Genomic DNA, 23,341 nt, shown 5'->3' with positions numbered 1-23,341 from the left:
GCTTACGCAGTACAATATTACACACAATCTTTAAATAAGGTAATTTTCCATTTACGATATTTTCCAACAGTGGAAATCGAACAAATAAAACTTTTATGACTCACTGTTAATAGTCTGGATGTCAACGTATTTTCATAAAAGAAAGGCAAGCCTTCTTGTAAGCTTGGTCTGTGGCTTGGTCTAAGAGTAAAAGTGCCAATTCACTGTGCATTATCTAGACTAGGCTCTTGTCTGAGGTTTTGTTCAAGTAGCCTATTTAATTGTTTAGAATTTTTTACACGCTTTTATTAGCCTTACCTATAAGTTTGTATGTTTACACGTTTAAATGTCAGCTGTTTACATGTTTAAAAGGTGTAATCTTTCGATTCGATTTTGATCCAGTTTAAATGGACGGATTTAATTCAATGCTTGTACGACTATCAAGTTTTTAAAGTGTATGTTTACTAAACTAATTAGTTTATTATCAGTGTTCATGTAATACAAATAAAATGCGAATTTACGTCACTTACTTTTACATAGAATATTCCAATGTAGAGCGTGTGGTGTAGAGCGTAAGCTCAAACTCAAAACTTTTTCATACATTAAACTTTTACAAGTGTTTGTATATGTGAATATTATTTTAAACTAACCACAATTTGGAATGTCGCTATCGTACGTTATAATAGATAGTGTGGTTCTCAAGGAGGTATAAATATTATAGGTATGTTAAGTTTTAGACAAGAGGGTGAAGTCGCGGCCGGAAAGCTACGTTTATAATAAATCTATTCTGTAATTGTTTTGCTGTTACTTTCCACATATCTGTCTGTATGGAACAAAAATGAATCGCCAAATGTGTTGCTCGCAGCTCGGCTCGACCAATTCGACATTTATTAACGTTTTCGTTAAGGCATAAGGAAGGTTCTTTATTAGAGAAAACACGAAAAAGTCAATTTAGAAAAAAAGAACAGCGTCTTGCGGGGCAGCTATGTAGGTATCATTGCCCAATTAGAAAACTACACTCCGTAGTTGTGCCTAAAAGATTTGCATATAACTATAAGCTAAAGCGCTTGACTGACAGGGCTCTTAGGATGTTAGGGCCTGAATGGACGCTCATACGGCAGTGTAGAGTCACGCGTAGGGTGGGCCGCACGTGCGCTGTTCGAAGTTCATTCGTAACTTGTGTTGTGTAGTGTAGTGTGTTTTAGTAAATGGTAAGTTTAAATATTATGGAGTTTATTAATTTAAAAAAAATACATGCTATAATTTTTTTTTAATTTGTCAGAATGTTCGAAACAGTCTTTTGATAGATTTCAGATAAAATATTGTTTGTTGGTTGTGATTGTTGTAAAATTGTAAAAAAGTGCAGTGAGTGCTTTTAAGCAATTCAAAAAAGATGAAGTTTTCAGTTGTATTTTTTTGTTTTGTTAACTAGTATATTGTTATATAGATACTTACTACATAAATAGGAAACGGAAAATGCTTTAAAAGCTAGCAAGCTTTTCTTTTTCTTATAAGAGTTTTCTTCAAACTTACTCATTTCAATATTATTTAGTAGGAGGTAAAGAATTGTTTTTTATTCTTTTGCTTTTAATTGAACTTCATATATATATTGAGGTGTTGAAAATATTATCTTAATGTGATTGTAATTGGTTATAAATGTTAAAGAGTTTTTATTATATAAAAAGCTTTTTAACTTTAAAACATTTAACTTAATGAACTTGATTTTGACCCCTATTAGGTACTTGATTATGAAAATGATTTGCTTTATATATTTTACTATTAATAATTATAATAAATAAATATTCCTTGAAGTACGAGGCTCTTATGTAGAGAAAATGTAAATATGTACCACGGGTGAAGCCGGGGCGGACCGCTAGTAGGTATATTAATAAAACAAAAGTAGCTCTTTGTAGATGCTTAACAATATAATATAATTACTATACAACACACAGTTTTTACCTTTTATTTACTCTGCAAAATGATTAAAACAATAAAGAGCATATTTAATTCAACATTTCTATTAAATCCAAAACTATAGCAATAAATAATGAAAATGCCACAATTAAGGATTCTACATAATTTTCACAATCACTGCGAAAATCAACTTTTAAAAGACATAAAATTTGTTAAGCTTATATTGAATAATCAAATAAAGTATATTAAGAAAATAATAATATGCAAATTAATATTTTTTCAATTAACATAATGTAGCATTTATAACAGCTTATAAATTTCGAGCAGATGATATTAGTTTCTTTAGTTAGGTAATAAATCATATTGTTTTCAGGTGACACAATTTCCAGATTTTAGTACAACATCACTTTAATTAATTATTATTATAGAATTACTGGTGATAATCAAATTACTCTACAATTCTGTATTAGTACAGAAATCTGTTAATGATATTTCACTTTAATTAAATAACACTATTTGTCAAGAAACTCAAGGTTTAATGTAATCTACACTAATATTATAAAGAGGAAAACTTTGTTTGTTTGTTTGATTGTAATGAATAGGCTCATAAACTACTGGACCGATTTTAAAAATTCTTTCACCATTCGAAAGCTACATTATCCACGAGTAATATAGGATAAATATTATCACGCTAAGACAAACAGGAGCGGCGCCACGCGGGTGAAACCGCGCGGCATAGCTAGTTAAATATATAATAACCACGTGGAATCACACTGATTTATCAAAAATTTATTTGAAATTAATTGTTATATTAATTATAAGATGACATCATAATATGAGCGGCGATAATGGTTAGCAAAATCAATACATAAATAACTAGCTGTGCCGCGCGGTTTCACCCACGGACGAACCCGTTAAAAAAGTATTTCTTAGATAAGTGTGAAAATACTTGTAATTTTGGCGATGAAATCACATATTCCAATCACAATATTTTTTTATTTTAGTTTCGGAATTTATTGGAATTGGCACCGAGTGAAAATTATTCATTGTACCTATTTCAATACATTTTGTTCCAAAAACACTCTCTTTGTTAACCTTTATTTGGTATACAAATTAACACCAAATCAATTCAGCTTAACTTTACAATGAACATCAATTTACATCATTCAATTATATTACTTTTAATTTATAACAAATAATATTGTTAATATGAAATGAAATAAATTTATTTGTCCATTTTATGTTTTACAATTAATGTACGACATGTCCCAAACTAAGTGAAATATAATAATAAATTGTTTGAATATTATAAAAATTCAACGGTGACAGAATTACATCTTCATTATTCCGTGAGAACTAAATTTACGTTTTAATGCTAAGAAGCAAGAAAGAAACGTAAGAAATATCTCAATTTGAATATCATTGGGACTGAAAATCTGCGGCTTTTTTCGAGTCACAAACGTTGAAAATATAACAGTTGATTTTTATTTTTCGCCACCTTTGTTGGTTATGAATAAAAGAATAAGTATAAATACTAAGCAATTTGTTTTGAAGTCAGGGTCAGCATTTGTTTCTTCTTGTTTGTATGTGTTTGTTTTTTATTTCATAGGGAATAATGAATCGTTATAAATGATAAACTTGCAAAAATATTTTTTAATATTTTTTTAAATTGTTTTTATGAAATATTAAGAACCTTGACAATAAGGTTTCTAAGCTCTTCAAAACCACAACAGTATGCTTTTTGAACTCCTCAAAAATAATCATGAATTGTATCATCAAAATCAGCCATATCTTAGGTCATAATTGTTAAAAAAAATAGGATAGAATACATGTATTTTATTTTAATAGAGTTAAATATTATGTTGTAGCATTGAAATATCATTGTATATTAAATTGACTGATCTTATAGACTATGTATAATACTACAAAATAATAACAATTAGGTACAAGACTACATCTACGGTTTAACGGTCTTTACAACAAAATGGTGGACAGGGCTCACGTATGAAATAACTGACCTAGTTGGCAATGTCATTTCCAATCGAGGCTTTGCACGGCTATCTAGGCTCCTTAACGTCAAATTATTTCACAATTTCTTCTTGTATTACTAAGAAAATATTTTATACTAGTTGTGCCCCGTGGTTCTACCAGCATTGCTTGGTGTGATTTTTTGACCTTCCTCGATAAATGTACTTCCTAACAATTGAAATAATTTTTCGGATTCGTGGTTCCTGAGATAAGCGCGTTCAAGCAAACAAATAAACTTTTCAGTTTTATAATATTAATAGCTGTCCTCCATGGTTTTACCCGCAGTGCTCCGCTCCTGTTGGTCTTAGCGTGATGATATAAGCCTTACTCGATAAATGGAATATCTAACAATGAAATAATTTTTCAAACCGGACCCGAGGTTCCGAGATTAAGAAAACAAACAAACAAACTTCAGCTTTATAATATTATAATAAATCGACTAGGATATAAAATGTTTTTGTTTATCTGGCAATATAGTTCAGGGAAACTTCATCGTTGTTCGAGCTCTACAGAAATTTGAATAAAATTTTGAGAATACATTGCTTCTGAGAATTTTGGGAATCTCATTTTTCATGTTTGAGGAAATTTACGATAATATAATAATTTTACAATAGGATATTCTTTACTATTGTAAAACGCAAACCGTTAATTACAGTTTTATTTTTAAGAACTTATTTAATTATTGTTTTGATGCAACTATCGTGGGAGGAACGGTAGTAAAGTAGATTTTAAACAACTTATTCCGTTCTAATCTCTTAACTAGTCTCATAAAACAAATATTTTTTAATTTTGTTTATTTTTTCAACTTGTATAAGTATTTTTCTCGGTAAATGTATTTGCTTGCTGGAAAGTACAAAAAATACAAACTCAACCACATCATTATGCAGTTAAACTTCAATGGATTCTTTATTTAAATAGACCGTTGTTTTATTGTTTTCTTAATTAATTGCCAACCCTTTCCGGGTTGAGATGGTAAGTCTATATTTTTGTTGGCTCCATCAAGTACTTCCCTTGGACCCTTTGTTGATCCACATGACATGTCACCGTAAGATTGAAAGCAGAGTTGGATTTTATGTGTAGATACTAATATTATAAGCTGGAAAGTTTGTTTGAACGCGCTAATCTCAGAAACCGTATTGAAAAATTATTTTCGTGTTAGATAGCCGATTTATCAAGTAAGGTTATAGGCTATAATATCATCACGCTAAGACCATCAGGATCGGAGCACTGCGGGTAAAACCGCAATACACAGCTGTGTATTAGCTAGTATCAAATATTTTCTTGATAATACACGAAGAAATTGTAATATAATGACGTTAAGGAGTCTAGATATAGCCGCAGGGCACAGCTAGTTTAATATAAAATTGTGTTGAAATGCAAGCTAATGTTCTACAATTTGTTGAGAGACAACCGCGTGAGTAAGATTATAATCAGCAATCTCACAGCAATATATACAATCTTTTGCGTATTCAAGCATTATGTTTCACATGTTATTATCCGTTACAATTATGTGCGTCATACGTTAATTGGTATTACAGTAAAATAATGACATTTATATATGAATTGAATAATGAATCGAACGGTGAAGGAAAACATCGTGAGGAAACCGACATGTCGAAGAATTAAAAAAAAAAAAAATGTTCGACGACATGTGTCATCCGCCAACCCGCACTTGGCCAGCGTGGTGGATTATGGCCTGTACCCTCATAGGAGGCCCGTGTCCCAGCAGTGGGAACGTATATGGGCTGATGATGATGATGATGATGAATGACATTTAAAATTGTACGTGTAATGTTACTGAGTCATCTCTAACTGAGCAGCGTGAGCTTAATTACGGAGAATGCTGAGTTTTGTTATTTCAGCGCTATTATAAAGGATACTTAAGATTTTCATTGTATTCGATCAAAAATCAAAAGAATTAGGTTCATTTTTGCAGTGACCCATAATTAATAATATTTTAGCTTAAATGATTTTAATACGAAGCATATTAAGGAAAACTATTCATATATGTACATTAATTTTGCAGTTACAATATCATCATAGTTACATGGTTAAAAAAGTCAAATAAATCTTTCTTATTACAAGCTCTTATTATTACTACTACGCAGATGGTTAAGCAAAGCCAAAGATCGGCAACTGTGGCACAGTATGGGGGCCGGGCGGCCTTTGTCCAACAGTGGACTTACGAATGATGGATGATTCTTACTACTACACTTACTATCTTAGACAATCGCACAATTCCTAGTAATAATAAAAATATTATTTCAACCTTTGCACTACTATATAATTAAAAATACGAACAAAACCATTTTCTTTTGATACAATTGAAATAGATAAATACCATTATATTATTATAAACTAAACAATCACAAACGAACCTTTCAGTTATTTCCTATCTAGGGAATATTAAGCTCGAACGCTCTATTAAAAAGCTAATTAATGAGAAAATACTAATAGAAAGTACGAGAACTACTCGATAAATTAATGGCTGTTCCAATGTGGGTGTCATTATGAAGCTGTGGGATTATCTGCGTATTATCTGCAATGAAGCGATTAGACTCAGTCTTGGAATTGCTTCATTCGTTTAAATTCTTGAAATTAACGGATTAAACACTCATTAATGGTTTAGATTATGAGCTTGATATTTTAAAATGGCTTCGAGTTTTTGTAGGAACGAAAGTAAAATAAATTAAGGTATAGGGATGCTTTGAAGAATGAAAATATCTTTAGGTAAGTATAAGAAATATGAGATTTTTAAAGTAAAGATTGGAGCATTTACACATTTTATTTAATTCCAAAAATATAGAATTGTGATACTTAAATCATAAAATAGCACAACAGGAGTTCACCACATCGTATCTAAGTACATAATATTCTTACATACGATGTGGTGACGGACATAATATTTTATATGCAAAGTGCAAAGTTTTAAAAACTATTCAGATTTTAATATTTATAAAAGCTTTTAAAAACTTTAATTCTAAGCATCCTTATGATCAAAAGATCAAAGTTTATTGCGGTTCATTGAACATCAAACGTTTGTGATCAAACTAAATATCATAAAACTAGTCGCAAAATAGAAAATAAATATTAATTTCATATCTCATGAAAACTTGGATCAAAGCTAATTGCTAGCTCGAAAATGAATTTTTTATTTAATTTATCATCTTATTAGCGTTCTGTTACATAGTCATTTACAGTCCTTCTATAATATTTTATAGGTATAATTATATGTTAATTAAAAATCCAATTACTTATCTGACAATTTATTTGCGACTTGGTTTTTATAGCATAGATACTAGCTTTCCGCTCGTTACCGTAAACCGTTCCCGTGAAATTTCTATTAAACTATCCTATGTCATTTCTCAGGAAACAAACTTTTCCTTTTCTTTTAACATTATGATATCATTGTAAAATTTGTAATGGTACATAAAATTGTTGAATAAATAAAAAAAAAATATTACCGAATTTTATCCAAATCGGTTCAGTAGTTAAGGCGTTAGAAGAGACAGACAGACAGAGTTACTTTGTCATTTATTATTTAACATTTATTACATGAAAGTTATTCGGACTTTAGATTTTTTTCTTCTTTGCTAAACATCCCCACAATAATAGTTGCAATTCTTGAATCTTGATTAAAAGTCAGCGTAGATTTGAAAAACCCGAAAGAAAAACAAATTCGTAAATCAATTTCATGGCTTTTGCGATTGCATTTGGAATTGAGCTGCACGGATCTGGCCAGCAGGAATATTGATGAGCTGATATTCCACTAGCGGCTTCATTTTAATGCATTTTAATACAAGAACTTAATTTTGTGTACTATAACTAGATGTTATGGATGTGTTACTGAAACATATTATACATATCTATGCTAATATTATAAAGCTGAAGAGTTTGTTTGTTTGAACGCGCTAATCTCTGGAACTACTAGTCCGATTTGAAAAATTCCTTTGGTCTTAGATAGCCCATTTATCGAGGAAGGCTGTAGGCTATATATCATCACGCTATGACCAACAGGAGCGGAGCACTGCGAGAAAAACCGCGGAACACAGCTAGTTGTTAAAATAAAAAGGTAGAGCTGCCAAAAACAAAATTAGTTCATCTGAGATGTAATTACCGACTTCATAGACATCTATGAACAATAATTATTAAATATGGGCAAATTTTGAAGTCAAACTTCTTTAGGCACTTGGAGAGTGAAATTTCAAGGTCACGTCATAGCAATACCATCACGTCATGGAGTAAGGCGACGATTTTGGTATCTTTGAAACTTGCCAAAGAATTTTCACTTCTAACACTGTGCTTGGCACACACGCTCTTTTTTATACATAGTCTAAGATATGTAAAAAATGTTACTTTATACTTACGTTATAAATGTGCTGGATTTATAAAATACATCTAAAACATTTTATTAATTAATATTCTCGTTAAACATAATGAGAATGAATACCTAATGAAGTAATGAAATTAAAAATTAAAATAACTACGTTACAATAAATGTTTAAAATGCCATCTGTTTTATTAATACCACGTTATTAAATAAACATAAAACGAATTAGCATTTCTCGACCTTATTGTTTTTAGAGGAAAATTAAATAACTTTAACTTGACAGACTTGAATATTATTAGGAAAACTTCGTTAAAGGCGTGGTTCTTATAGGTAAAATCTATTTCATAATACTGAAATTATATTCTGTGTTATTGTAACTATGTATTTTTAACAATTGTAATATTTAGCCCAAAATTAAATTCGCAATATACGCACATTCTCTAGATATTATTCATTAATATTCATCACAAAGATCCTAATTGTGTATGAAGTAAATAACATTTGATTAAAGTCTGGTGAAGAAGGAATAACATAATATTACGTCTAAGATAAATTACAAATCTTTGATATTACACATTTCACAGTCTGTGCTCTGTAGGTAATTGTCTAACAGTGATTTATTTCCAATAATGCTTTCGTAGTTAAATTTTCATGTAATGCGAACTTTGGAATGTTTTGTTCAATTTCTTAGATATCAGAAACGTAATGGTAATAATTGAATAACATAAAATTTAATATCTGTCCATCACCATCATTCTCAAACATTATCAAAATTGTATTTAAGCGGGCTACTCGGCAATACCGGTTGCACGGCAGTCGGAGCAATTAAAAAACTAAGAGGCCAATTTAAACATTGCCCCTGCTTCTCTATACACATAACAATTAAGGAGGCAATTTAATGTACAAATCCAATATTGCCCCTGCGGCAGGTACGTGAGTAGCCGGCATTAACATCATATCAGTCAGTCATACTTCAAAAAATTGTATCTATCACTTTCTAACGATATACATTATAACAATTTAGCTAACCAACAGGGACTCTTAACGGTATAGTGTGAAAATCCGGTTATCATACTCAAGGGCCTTATTTTTATATCGACCTGCAAAGTAAAGGGCCATTTTTACACGTGTTTCGTTCGTTTGATCCCCCAGGGCTATTTTGTATTATGATGTGGTGTTGATATGGGTTAGTAGTCGTTTGAATTTTGTATGAAGTTTCCTACTTATATTGTATTTATTATTTATTGGTTTTTGTCTTCACACCTTCAAACAACTACTGAATTTACGGAAGTTATTTCTTAATATTCATGCTTCACTGTTTAAGTACATATTTTAATTTGATAATCGAGGTATTATCATTTTGATTGCCCGCTTGTTAATTATTATTAAATATAGAGTCCCGAGAGGGCATAGTTTCGTTTATAGAGCAGTCATTAAAATACTTATGTATTCGTTTTTGGACCTATTTCTTATTATCAGCTATTATGATGATTAACAGATGTGAAAGAAGTGTGTCTATGGTAAAAGATATTAACTAATCTGAAACTACTAGGTATTAGTTATCAAACATGTTTTGATGTATCACAGACTGACCTACTTGCGTAAAGAAAATCAATTAGAGAAGAGTGACATACATTTTCCTAATACGCCACTACCTATGGCCATACTACGTTACATAAGTGTCAATTACAATATTTTTCGTTGTTTCTTTGTCTCTACATTTTAAGCGTGCTTTGTTTGCTAGTAATTTCGGAAAATTATGGATACATTTATTTATTTATTTATTCACTAGCTTCCGCCCGCGACTCCGTCCGCGCGGATGTCGGTCTTCGCGTGGATGGTTATTTCTCCATTTTGAGTACCTCTGTCAATAACATCTTATAAATATCTATTGGACCCAATTCCCAAATACGGCTAGGCCTATAATAATACGCAACGTGTGTTCGCGGTTCTACGGAACAACGTCTACGGATAAAACTGAAAAATTAAGATTAATTTTTTTCTACGTATTTTTCCAGGATAAAAAGTATCCTATTTTACGCCCAGGATAATAAGGTATAATTATACCAAGTTTCATCGAAATCGAACCGCTAGTTTTCACGTGATGCCTTCACATACAGACAGACAGACAGACAGAGAGACAAAAACTTTTTTAATCACATACTTGGCTTTGGTATCGATCCAGTAACACCCCCTGCTATTTATTTTTTCAATATTTTCAATGTACAGAATTGACCCTTCTACAGATTTATTATATGTATAGATGATATGGTACCTTACAGCTAGTGAAACAATTTTTGAGATGAATAAATACAAAGCTACGCCAATTAAAAAGTACACCAATAGGTAGTGAAATAATGTGCGTATGTGAACAAAGACTAGTATAAGAATTTAACAAAATATGATATTAAAGAAACTTTAAATACAACTTTAAAACATCGCTGTTAAAGTATCGTGAAGTATGAAGATATATAGGTTTTATAATATTAGCAAACATCTTTGCCTTACCTATCACTAGTTACGTATAATTACTTTAACATATGCTAGCTTACCGCCCGCGGCTTCGCCTGCTTTGTCTAAAACCTAATAAATGATATACTAAAACCTTCCTCTTGAATCACTCTATTAAAAAAAATACCGCATCAAAATCCGTTGCGTAGTTTTAAAGATTTAAGCATACAAAGGGACATAGGGACACAGAAAGCGACTTTGTTTTATACTAGGTATGTAGGTAGTGATGTGTTTACCCCGTCGCCGGAATCACTCTAATGCACCTAACTTCACAATATAAACATAGTACATAATCTATCGAGGCACACGACACGAAAACTAAATAAGAAAAAGTAACAACACCAATATACTTACTGTTCACGCAAGAACGTAACAAATTACTGATTAACAAACAATAGTAAATGTTTCAGCAATAAGTTAGCAAATTCTTTCTGCGAAACTATTACGTTCGCTCGACAAGCGACAAATAATCCTGTCACACACACGTCATGTTACACCGAACACAGGGTATTACAGCCTGATAGATTGCGCGCAAAGTGCTGCTGATGTGAGAAATATATTCAATTAGGCGAGCAATGTATAATTATAAATTGGTTGTAACGTTTGACGCGAGTTAGATAATTCTTGATACAAATGCGTTAAATTGTTGAAATGGTTTGTGACATTTAAAGGAAATTTTTAATGAATAACGTTTTGTTCTATTATTTTATGTATAAACTGTTGAGATTTTTACATAAAAGTTGTCTTCAACTTTATTTCTTATACCTTGAAAAAAAAGCCCTTGAAAATTATTCGTTTAATATGTATGATAGTTGTATAATCTTCAAAAACTCTAGCTGCTACGCGTATTGCTTCTGACATATTAAAAGAGGAGCTTAAATAATTTTCTAGCTAATCGTGTACCTATTTTATATTACATAATTCTAATCTGTAATATAAAATGAATCGCAAAATGACTCACTTAACATCAAGTGCATAACTTGAGAACGACTGAACCGATTTCGTTAATTGATTTTTTTATAATATTCCTCAAAGTACGAGGATGGCTCTTATGGAAGAGAAAACGTATACGTACTACGGGCGAAGTCGGGCCGGACCGCTAGTAATAAATAAAATACAACGCACTTGAAATAACAATTGAAATTCTTACGTTGTAATGTCAAGATAATGCTGAAATTCCTATACAAGCTGATACAATTGTATCTATTGTTCTATAAGAAAACGCACAGACTATGGTAATAATATTAATATATAATACAAGGTTTTGAAAGGGTTAAGTGATTTGGTAGAGTGCGTTTGTCTTCCTTTGTTTTTATTGTCTATATTGGGTAACGTTCGTGAGAAGTTTTGGAGGGAAAATCATATTGCGCACAAAACAATTTTCTAAATAAAATGTAGCTTGATCAATAAAGATATTTTGTAGTAAAGCGGGAATTGCAAGACGGACAGACAAAATTTGTTGTTACGTTAAAAGCAACATACATACATAGTTCTTTTAGTTTTGTAAGAAATTGGTATAGTATATGTATAAACAACTGCTATAGAGAGAAAGAATAAACGAGAGAAAGAATTATAATAAATTAAACTAATGTCGTTTTATATTTCTGTTCTATATTTGATGCCAGGCTACCAAAGTATTTGTAGTAAAGATATCAATCCCAAATGCTGTTCATCTAAAGATAAATCGATTTATGTACCAGATGTGTCACACTGCCACGCTGACCTTTCAAAAGATCACAGGTCTTTACGGCTGGAGAAAACATTGAAGCAATTTTGAAAAGCTGATGAAGACAGAATCCGAAAAAAATAAGCAATATTTCGGTAAAAATTGTAATAAAATGAAACTATAAAACTAAACAAAACAAACAATTGTAACAAATAGATTACCTACTTCTTTATCTCCTAATCACGGTGAAAAAATTATTTAAAATGCTTATGTTTCTTGTCGTAAAAGCGATTGTCCGTTATCTTTTCAAAATTGACGAAAACACGTTCATTCCGCGCAAATGTATTTGCCTTTCGATACCTACGTGTTTTGAGGACGCCTCCTCAAAAAGGGTATATTGAGATGTAGATGCTGACTGAAAAGAATTTAGACTAAGCTGACCCTTCAGAGATTTGCGTACGTAATTTTTGAATGAAAACTTCGTTACCACGTTGAACACTTTTTGGTGGGTATAAAGACATTCTTATGTTTTGAAATTCATGTTTTGAACCTAAAATCTAAGTCATAAATAGTTCTATGACTTATTTTTTGTGAAATGAAGGTCCGTTTATAGTAGGTAGTAGTAGATAATAACAATCATAATCCCACATTTTAATAAAGCTTATTAATGTTCAATGGATTATCTTCTCTTTAAAGTTTATTATTACAATATGTTTATCCTTAAAATTATCAAAATTAATCTAGAATTTCGTAACAAAATAAGCAGAGATTATTGAGATGACATAAATAATGAATATAGGATACAAAACGGGACACTCATTTGAATGAAAATTATTTACGAATAAAATGTCAATGGAGCGAAATAATTTTGAATAGCTGGCAAATTTATCAAAGGAATTAATAGGAGGTGAAAATTTTTTAAAGGCTGTTAACGTGAAGCGACGACATTGATAAATTTTATCGGTTTTCTTAACAACCGAGCCTATTATGTCCGGAGAGATGCTCGAGAGGTGTTTTGAAAAGCAAAAAACAATTTTACAAATGGCAGGTGTTATTTTACAGCTTTTAAGTGATTGTCAACGTGTTTTAGAATCGTTTTTTTTCCCTTTTTATTGGGTGGAGCCATTATTTAAAAGAAGAAGAAGAAGATGATGACCTTTTGTCCCATGTTCAATGAGCTAGTTGCTTTGTGTATATTTTTACCTAGGAATCAAATGAGGGCACTAATGTTTAAAAAAATATCAATAATCGTTTTGAATATTATGTTCGATATTCGACAATTTGGTTGTAAACCTATTAGTAGTAGCTATTCTTTGAATCCCGATCAATGACCTTTTTCGGAACTTTAAAAAAATATATAATATTTATATAAGAAGATGGTATTTGAATGTTATACATTGATGATACAAGTAAGCAGGTTGCTTGCTTGCAGCACGCTGTTTTTATTATTTGAACTTCAGGAGCATTTTTTATCCATTTAACATTACCTACTAACGTGTTACATATTCAACCTATCCATCCACTATCTATTCATAAAAAAACCTTTCAACAAATCAAATATATTACAAATATTTCACTACCGTTTGCTAATAAAATCTATTTCAATAATGCAAAACTTCCTACATAATGAAAAGGTATTCTCCAATTCAAACTAACATTTAGTATGTCTAATTTACTGAGTGAAAACCACACTCATAACAGTTTAGACGTGTGTTTGTTCACAATTTAGCATGTTTGTTTGTTATGTAAACACGACTGACCCGCGAATTAACGTGAAGATTTGTTTTCCACAGGTGAAGTCAAAATGTGTTAAAGGTTAAATCTGTTGATTTTAACTTTTGTGGAGAGAGGTGGTCGATGTTATAAATTTCTCGGAATAAAAATGAAATCGGGTTGACTTTTATCTAGTAGCGGTTGGTCCCAGCTTCACTTGTGCGTGTGATCATTACTAGCATACCTATCTACATCACTCAAGGTTTACTGGTATATCCTACGGTGAAAATAGTTTCGAAATCGGTGTAGTAGTTCCGGAGCTTAGCGCGTCCAAACAAACTCTTCAGTTTTATATTATTACTATTGATAGCATACATAATATTATTAGAATAGATATAGACATAGATTAAATGCGAATATTACCAAAAAACGGCAGAAGATTTCTTGAAGTAGGTACCTATAATTATTTATTTCGCAAGATTGTATTTATGAAGACGCAAGAACATGTGTTGGTATAGCTCCAGAGTGTTTAATGTTAAAGGGAACATTTCATAAGAAAAATAATGTGAAATATACACCATCTACTACTATCTCAATGGCACAGAGAATAGTAACATAAATGTCATCATTACTGTATGTAGTTTGACAGCGTGCTGACATTATCTGCGGTGCTAAAATGACATACTGAGTGACAGTTTGACGTAGGTTTATATCGTTTGAATGTTTTTGTTTGAGAAAATTTATAGCCTTAAGAAAAAAGAGTTTTTTGACGTGACAACGTCTTATAATTCGATAGAGCCACCTGCACGCACGAAAAAACATGACTCATGCGGCGTTACCTCGCTCTGAGGCGTTCCATGAAGGCTTGAAGTGCGAGCGAGAGCGCGGAACGAACGACAAAGAAGCACAATCGGACGTTGTCACCACAGTATTACAATATTATTTTTGTCACGTTCAACTATCGTCAGTAAACCGACTTTACAGACAACCAGTTTTTTTTTAATATTTGTTACTGAATTAGCTCATGTTAAATAAAGCCTGTAGAGCACTGCTCTATTGTGACAATATGATATGTCCTTTTGCATTGTGTGATAAACTGTATTTATAAAGAAAAAATTATTCTTGATAATTATGTGACTAAGAATAATAATTATCGTAATGAGATTAATAATAATGTTAAATTTAATAAAAAAAAAATTCAAATCAGACCAGTAGTTCCTGAGATTATCGCATTTAAACAAACAAACTCTTCAGCTTTATAATATTAGTATAGACTAGCTTCCGCCCGCGACTCCGTCCGCGCGGAAAAATTAAAAAAATTAAGATTTATTTTTTTTCTACGTATTTTTCCGGGATAAAAAGTATCCTATTTTATGCCCAGGATAATAAGGTATAATTATACCAAGTTTCATCGAAATCGAACCGTTAGTTTTCACGTGATGCCTGAACATACAGACAGACAGACAGACAGACAGACAAAAAATTTTTTAATCACATATTTGGGCTTGGTATCGATCCATTAACACCTCCTGCTATTTATTTTTTCAATATTTTCAATGTACAGAATTGACCCTTCTACAGATTTATTATATGTATAGATGATAGGAACTAGTAATAGCCGCCACGTACAAGTTAGGTACAAGTTTCAAGCGCGTTTCCGTATGAAGTGTTTTATCTATTGTACTAGTAATGAGGTAGCTTGTCCTGTGATATCGCATTTAAATAATCAAAATTGCTTTCGAGATTGAACTTAATTAGAATTTATAAAGGTTGGGAGTTTTCTTTCATCTCTAAAGCGGTGGGATTGCTTTTATAAGAGTTCTCATTTATGTGATTAATTGTCGTATTCATCATCATCATCATCATCATCAGCCCATATACGTTCCCACTGCTGGGACACGGGCCTCCTATGAGGGTACAGGCCATAATCCACCACGCTGGCCAAGTGCGGGTTGGCGGATGACACATGTCGTCGAACTTTTTAATTCTTCGACATGTCGGTTTCCTCACGATGTTTTCCTTCACCGTTCGAGCAGTGGTGATGTTACAACATGCGCAGATAAATTGAAAAATCAATTTAATTCCTGCGCGCTCGCCTGGTCTCGAATTGTCGTATTATTAAAGTCAAAAAACATTACAATTAAGATCCATATTCGTCTTATTTGTTGTTACAAAAGACATTTGCGATTAATTGTTCGTTGTTGCATTATGAAAATATAGTATCTAGTAATTTTATAGTATAGTTTACAATAATATTAATTTCTGTTATAATCTATACATATATTATAATAAATCTGTAGAAGGGTCAATTCTGTACATTGAAAATATTGAAGAAATAAATAGCAGGGGGTGTTACTGGATCGATACCAAACCCAAATATGTGATTAAAAAAATTTTTGTCTGTCTGTCTGTCTGTCTGTCTGTATGTTCCGGCATCACGTGAAAACTAACGGTTCGATTTCGATGAAACTTGGTATAATTATACCTTATTATCCTGGGCATAAAATAGGATACTTTTTATCCCGGAAAAATACGTAGAAAAAAATAAATCTTAATTTTTCCGCGCGGACGGAGTCGCGGGCGGAAGCTAGTTATAGTATAAAACAAAGTCGCTTTTTCTGTCCCTATAATGTCCCTATGGGTATGCTTAAATCTTTAAAACTACGCAACGGATTTTGATGCGGTTTTTTTAATAGATTGAGTGACATGAGGAAGGTTTTAGTACATATATAATTTACTAGCGGTCCGCCCCGGCTTCGCCCGTGGTACATATTAACGTTTTCTCTACATAAGAACCATCCTCGTACTTCAAGGAATATAATAAAAAAAGAATTATCGAAATCGGTTCAGCCGTTCTCGAGTTATGGAATTACAACGAAAAGTGGCATTGATTTTTATATATTAGATTTGATTTTAGACAAAGCGGGCGAAGCCGCGGGCGGTAAGCTAGTAAATAATATAAACATATTCTATACAATAAATCGCCATGCATAAGCGCAAATTTCGAGAACGGCTGAACCGATTTCGTTAATTATATTTTTATTTATTCCTTGAAGTACGTGGATGGTTCTGATGTAGAGAAAACGTAAATGTGTACCACGGGCCAAGCTAGGGCGGATTGATTTGATTTCATAAAAATACGTTTCTGTATTTCATGCTTTCTGAATATATAATTTAAACGAAACCAACTAAAGCAAACACTTCCGTAATATTCTTAGTTCTCGCTCCTTCACTATCAGATTAAAATCCCATCGGATTATGAGGCAACAGAGAGCATCAGATCTTACACTTGTGTACATAATACCTCTTGCGTTCGTTAGCACTCCTTTGAGATTTGCTGTTGCTTCTACTAACTATATAGTGATGAGACTGCAATAGTGACGTCAATGTATCTCTGATTATGTATTGACAGAACCTAATTAAAGGACTCTACCCACTAAGGTACTCTATGACAAGAATAGGAACATGTCAGGATCAGAATTGAGATATCTATACAGCAGGCTGAGACAAATTTCAGACGAATATAAAAACGCTAAGATAAGATTTCTTCTACAATTTATCTTTGAACGCAAATTAATGTCAGAATTTTTTTTAAAGAGGAGTTTTAGCTGTCTACAGCTGTTTCATATTTAAAGCATCTCTTAAAACTTCATAAACCATTTAGAATTATTTATCCAAACGGATGGATAAAAAGATTTTATATTGGAGCTAAAGTTCAAAACTACACCAAACATAAACTGACGAATAAAATCTTCAAACTTTCAAACTTAAGTATATATTCCTCGGGTTGAATGTAAACATTAGTTTGTTAGCATGTTTATAACGTTATTGTAAACACACTGGAGCGTTCACGATACACCAAAGTTGTGTTCAACTTTGACAGGCAATGGCGTCCGCTCGTAGCCAAAATGAAAAATTTTTCAGCCATGTAAAATATTCACAGAACGAATTCCGCGCCAACTCCTCTGAGTAAGTAAATATTTTAAAATTCATACGTTGACAACTTTCAAATTTTCGGTAACAAACTCGACATAAATATTTGGGAGCACTTTGCAATTCTTTGATGGAATTACGTGTGATGAAGTGCCTGCGTGTAGTATCTGCGCAACTTTGGTAATATTGTTCGTTGACTTAATAATAAGTTCAGTTTCAAACATTTTTGAAAATTTTGTTGTAAGTTTTTATTTATGCATGTTCTAGAATAAGATTTATTTCGTTGCGCAGTCATATACTTAAAAAAGAGTCGATAATAACCAATGACCTATTATACTAGTAGACGCGGCATACGCCAACATCATTGCACTAAAAAACAGCGTAATTAATACATACCTACTTACTAACGCATTATCACCAATACAGTTGTTCTCTCTTTCACTCTCACGCACGAGACATAATACATGTCTCACTCATGTACTTCGTAATAACAACTGCCGATTAAAATACAAAAAGAACGTCCAGCCACGACGCTGAATGGAGCGTGACTAAGTGAAACTCGGGCACTTACCTGAGTTTTTTCTTGCCAAAATAGAGAGCGGGTAACGTATCCTAGCTCTTTTATATATCATAGATAATAACTTTTTATTTGTACTTATATTCTAGTAGATGATACAACTATATTTAAATGTACCCATTATCAATACACAATATAATAATGTTTGTTTGTTAAACAAAATTCATTTTTTAAACATCGAAAATTTCGTTGCAAGTGTAAATTAAAAAGTACATCCATTTTAGTGCAGTGTAATTGTCATACTTCAGTACCACTTTAATACAAACTACTTCATTCCAATTGTTAAGCATTTCAACTCCCGTTTCTTCGCAAAACTTGTAATTTTAATCAAAACGTATGCAAATTGGTCTGGACGGCTGCCAGGAAAAGTATTGCAACTTCTTGTTTCTTGAAATATAACTCCGCTCATAATTTCTATTGGCGCAGCGTCAAGTCGCGATCATCAAACTATCATAGCATCTTTCATAGCCTCGCTTATTGCTAATAACAATTGAATAAGCGAATTTGATAGCATTTTCATCGACGAGCTATTTACAACCATATTTTCTAAGTCATACGTCTTGAAATCATTTGAGGGGTTGGAAGAAAATATGAACGTACTTTACGAGGTATAAAGTTAGTCATAACTCCGTTGTTGTTCTTGAAAGCGATAGGAAAGGCGTCTTTGAAACAATATTATACAAGTGATCGCAGTTATCTTATCCAATTACTATATGGATCTTTATAATCAGGATATAAAATATCGTACTTTGTGTTATCGTTTTGTGCTATTAAGTAAAATATTAAAAACAGAAATGCTCTCTTTTTCTTTAATCGAACGAAATACAATGGAAAGAAGATTAACAAAGAGATGTTCTAGGATATTTTTACGATGGTTAATTTACTCTTATAGGCAAAGGCATAATTGATATCATAATTTTGAAAAATTCACAGATTCAAGCACAAAGCGTAAGGTATTGTATTCCACAATAAATAAAAATGTTGTGTGGTTTTATGAAACCACGGAAAAAGTGAAACTTTTTTTCACACTATAGACATTTAACTAAAAATTATCGTATTTGTACGACAATTATCGTACGTATCGTGCGTCACGCGACATGCGCTACACAGACCAAAAAGTTTGAGACGATGTTATAAAAGTTTCACTTTAAAAACAATTTAAAACTTTTCCACACAACCTCATGAAAAGTTGAAACTATAATCATACCTTATAAAGCGGTCTTACAATCGTCTCGCGTGTTCTACAGTCAGAAATAAATTCCTTAAGAAATCTACCGGACTCATGTTTTACGGTGAAGAGGTGAATAGAAGTTTTGTTCAAAACCATTTCGACCTCAACACAATCACTCAGCACTCAGATCGCAAGCTTGTAACAATAGAAACGCAATCGTATTTTCCAATATGTAGTAGACAATAAAACCGGTTTTTACCGTTACCTATAGGCACTATTATTTATTCACAATCTTTCTCGATTTCTAGCGGTTTTCAGCGATGCAGGAGCATTAAATATTCCAGCGAAGGTTGGAAATAAAATGCTGTAGACATTACTCCGATTCCATTAGATATTTATGTGCTTAACTGATGAACGCTGTAAGCGCTTTAGTCAGATCATCTGTTAAATTCTGGTAGTTAGAATGTCAAGAGATACCTAAACAATAAAGTCAGTGACACCTACCTACTTCGCACCCGTTTGCGCCGAGTTATAAAACCTTGTATTATCTATTTATTTATTGAGGAAAGTTTCTTAGAAGTAGCCCCAGAAAAAATACTGTGGTTAAAATGAAAACTTTAACAGATATATTTTAGTATTTTCTAGTGTTTAATTTTACGCGTGTATTATACATTTACCACGTACCACGCTCGCTGTAAAAAGTTTCTAAACGTCGGGAAAATAATATCTATACTAATATTATAAAGGTGAAGAGTTTGTTTGTTTGAACGCGCTAATCTCGGGAGCTACTGGTCCGATTTGAAAAATTCTGTCGGTGTTATATAGCTCATTTATTGAGGAAGATTATAGGAGGAAGATGATTAAAAATTCTTTAATTTCTAAAGATATAATATTTTACTTCATATAAATTTTAGAAAAGAAATACAAAATTAATTGATATTCTTTTTGAATTTCCAATGCATGCTTATGTATAAATTCTTTACTCACGTAGTTGATTTTTTCATCTTGCACTGAGAAAGAAGACTTAATACGATTATGACCCTATTTTTGCACTCCAGTTTGCATAAATAGACATAAAGTAGGCGTCGAGACGTTGCAAAAAATACATCCAAGCTTAGTGGGTGTTTTTATGTAGGAAAGCTTTGCACCTACTTATAACTGCCCCTTTGTCGTAAAGCTAACAACTTACTGTATGGTACAGTATGTTTAAATTGTAACATAATACATTATAATTGGAATCGTTTGTCTTAGTATATCAACTACTATGCTAAACGTGTAGTCAAGACGTTGAAATACATTACGACCTGACGTAGTTGTCCTTTAGTCATTCAATTAAATGTCGTCATTCAATTAACGCGCTAGTCATATTCGAACTGCTATTATAACGTTATTTTTATATTATTTCGTCAATGTTTACTATAAAATTCCATGTTATACATGATAAAAAAAAATCAAATAGCAGATTCATTTTGAATGAAAATTTTTTATGCTCTAAATTCTATACTAAACATGAAACCGCACGCTTTAATCCAGTTCTAGTCCACTTGTTTAACCACTCAATGGCGAAAGACTTAACAGTGTAAATTGGAATTCCAAATAGCAAAGACGCCGTGAAGAACGGTTAGTATTCATACGAGCTTATCTCACACCAACAGGACGCCAAGTTTTGAATATACATGAAGTTGGGAAATTTTAACCCACTTATGGGTAGCCCGGACAAGTTTACACGTTCATATGCATAATATAAATTGTAAGATTGTCATCGTTCAAAGTTTGAGCGTTTTATTGTGTCCACTATTGCAAACAACTTTTTTAGTATGTTTTATCCATACTAATATTATAAATGCGAAAGTAACTCTGTCTTGGTATGGAGATATTTTGATACCCGAGAAAGGACATAAACTCAAACAAACTCAAACATTCATTTATTCAATTAGACTACTATTTAGTAGCACTTTCGAATCGTCATTACATAATTATTTTAACATTTACCACCGATTCGGAAAGCAGTGATCTATGGAGAAGAATCGGCAAGAAACTCCATAGTTGCTCTTTTAAAATCATGTCATAGGCTACTTTTTATTGCGAAATATGTACCACGGGCGAAGCCGGGGCGGACCGCTAGTCTGTAATATGTAGTTTTGTTTTGTTGCATGATTCACAATAATTGGTCTTTCTACTCTATTATTGGGAATTCTCATTAAAAATATTCACATAAAATTATCTATCTTTATTCCTATTCTATTTCCTATAAAAAATTAATACCGAAAGTATCAGGTACCATAGGCTAATTTATCCTGTGATAGTTTATCGCCAATAGCCTATTTTTATAATTTGTATAAAAGCTCTATTTTATTAGTTGAATTAAAGTAGTTTGCGTCTTATAATGCTACAAGTCTTTAAATCTCATCTCATTCAATACGTTTACATTTTTAAAGAACTTCTAAACCAATTTTGTCAGAATTTGATTTCAGTAGGTATACGATAGTTTCATTTTATAGGAGAATTATTACATAGCGAATAGTAGGTTAAATAATGTATTTAAAGCTACGTGTGTAGTTTTTATAGCCACTTTCGTTTTCTTCATCGTTCGATATATTTATTACATACTTTCGATTTTTAGACTTGTTATCTATAAAATATTTTATGAAAAACTTTTGTCCATAAAAAAGCTGGTAGACAGGAAAACACTATTTAAAATGTATTAATAATATTTTCCTAAAAAAACAAACAATTACGTTTAGTCTGTATTCCAACTTCTTACTTTAAACAGTGAGTAATACGATAATATAACATCAATTACATCAGTATAGGTATACCTTAGTTAAAACTTATTCATCGAATAACATTTAATATTATGTACTACCCTTAGGTACTACCACTTCAGAAATGTTAATTGTAATTGTCCGTATTTGACAGTTTACAGGTGATATTTTAAAATGTTCGTCTAATACTTTATTGGACGGATAAATTTTAACCAAGGAGTGAAAAATCGGCCCTAAAACAGCGATAATTCGATTAAGCTCGTCCGTATCCGTCAAAGGGACATTAAAATGTCTTTCCTCAGATAGGGTAATCTTTTGGCAGGGTTCCGTCCCGACTGCAGTAAAGCTAGGCTTTATCGCTCCCAAGCTGTTGTACGAAGTACAATGTACTGTGAACTTTGGTATAAGTACTTGCATTATTATGTTTCGACGTGTATTTATAGTATTTGAGAGAGATTTGTTGAAGATCGGTCCATGTTTTCGTAGCAGAGAGAGTAAGAGAGTTGGCTAGAATGTTTTAAAATATGATACCAATGATTTTATTACTATACACAAACTAGAAGATCATCGCATACTTATAACGCATGTTGAACATTAGGTCTTATATTATTATTTGATCAGTGCAATTTGCTTAAAAACTCAGGTCCCGTAATCACAGACACAATAGAAAATCTATTGTGTCGTGGACCGATCGGGCCGCTTGGGGCTCAATAGGTTAAAAAGATTCCGTCGGTTGCGACTAATATTAAAAATG

The 23,341-nt window shown here is 32.0% G+C and overlaps 1 protein-coding gene across 1 annotated transcript in view; it reads left to right on the top strand.

Moving 5' to 3' along the window:
- Window positions 1-1,088: 1,088 nt before the first annotated feature.
- Window positions 1,089-23,341, top strand: part of LOC123690870 — a 62,781-nt gene continuing 40,528 nt past the window's right edge. The window contains exon 1 of the mRNA XM_045634971.1: window positions 1,089-1,190. The gene's annotated coding sequence lies outside the window, so the exon portion shown is untranslated. The remainder of the gene's footprint in view (window positions 1,191-23,341) is intronic.

Source organism: Colias croceus, chromosome 4, assembly GCF_905220415.1.
Source record: "Colias croceus chromosome 4, ilColCroc2.1".
NCBI lineage: Eukaryota > Metazoa > Arthropoda > Insecta > Lepidoptera > Pieridae > Colias > Colias croceus.
This window is presented reverse-complemented; position numbering and strand designations above follow the sequence as displayed.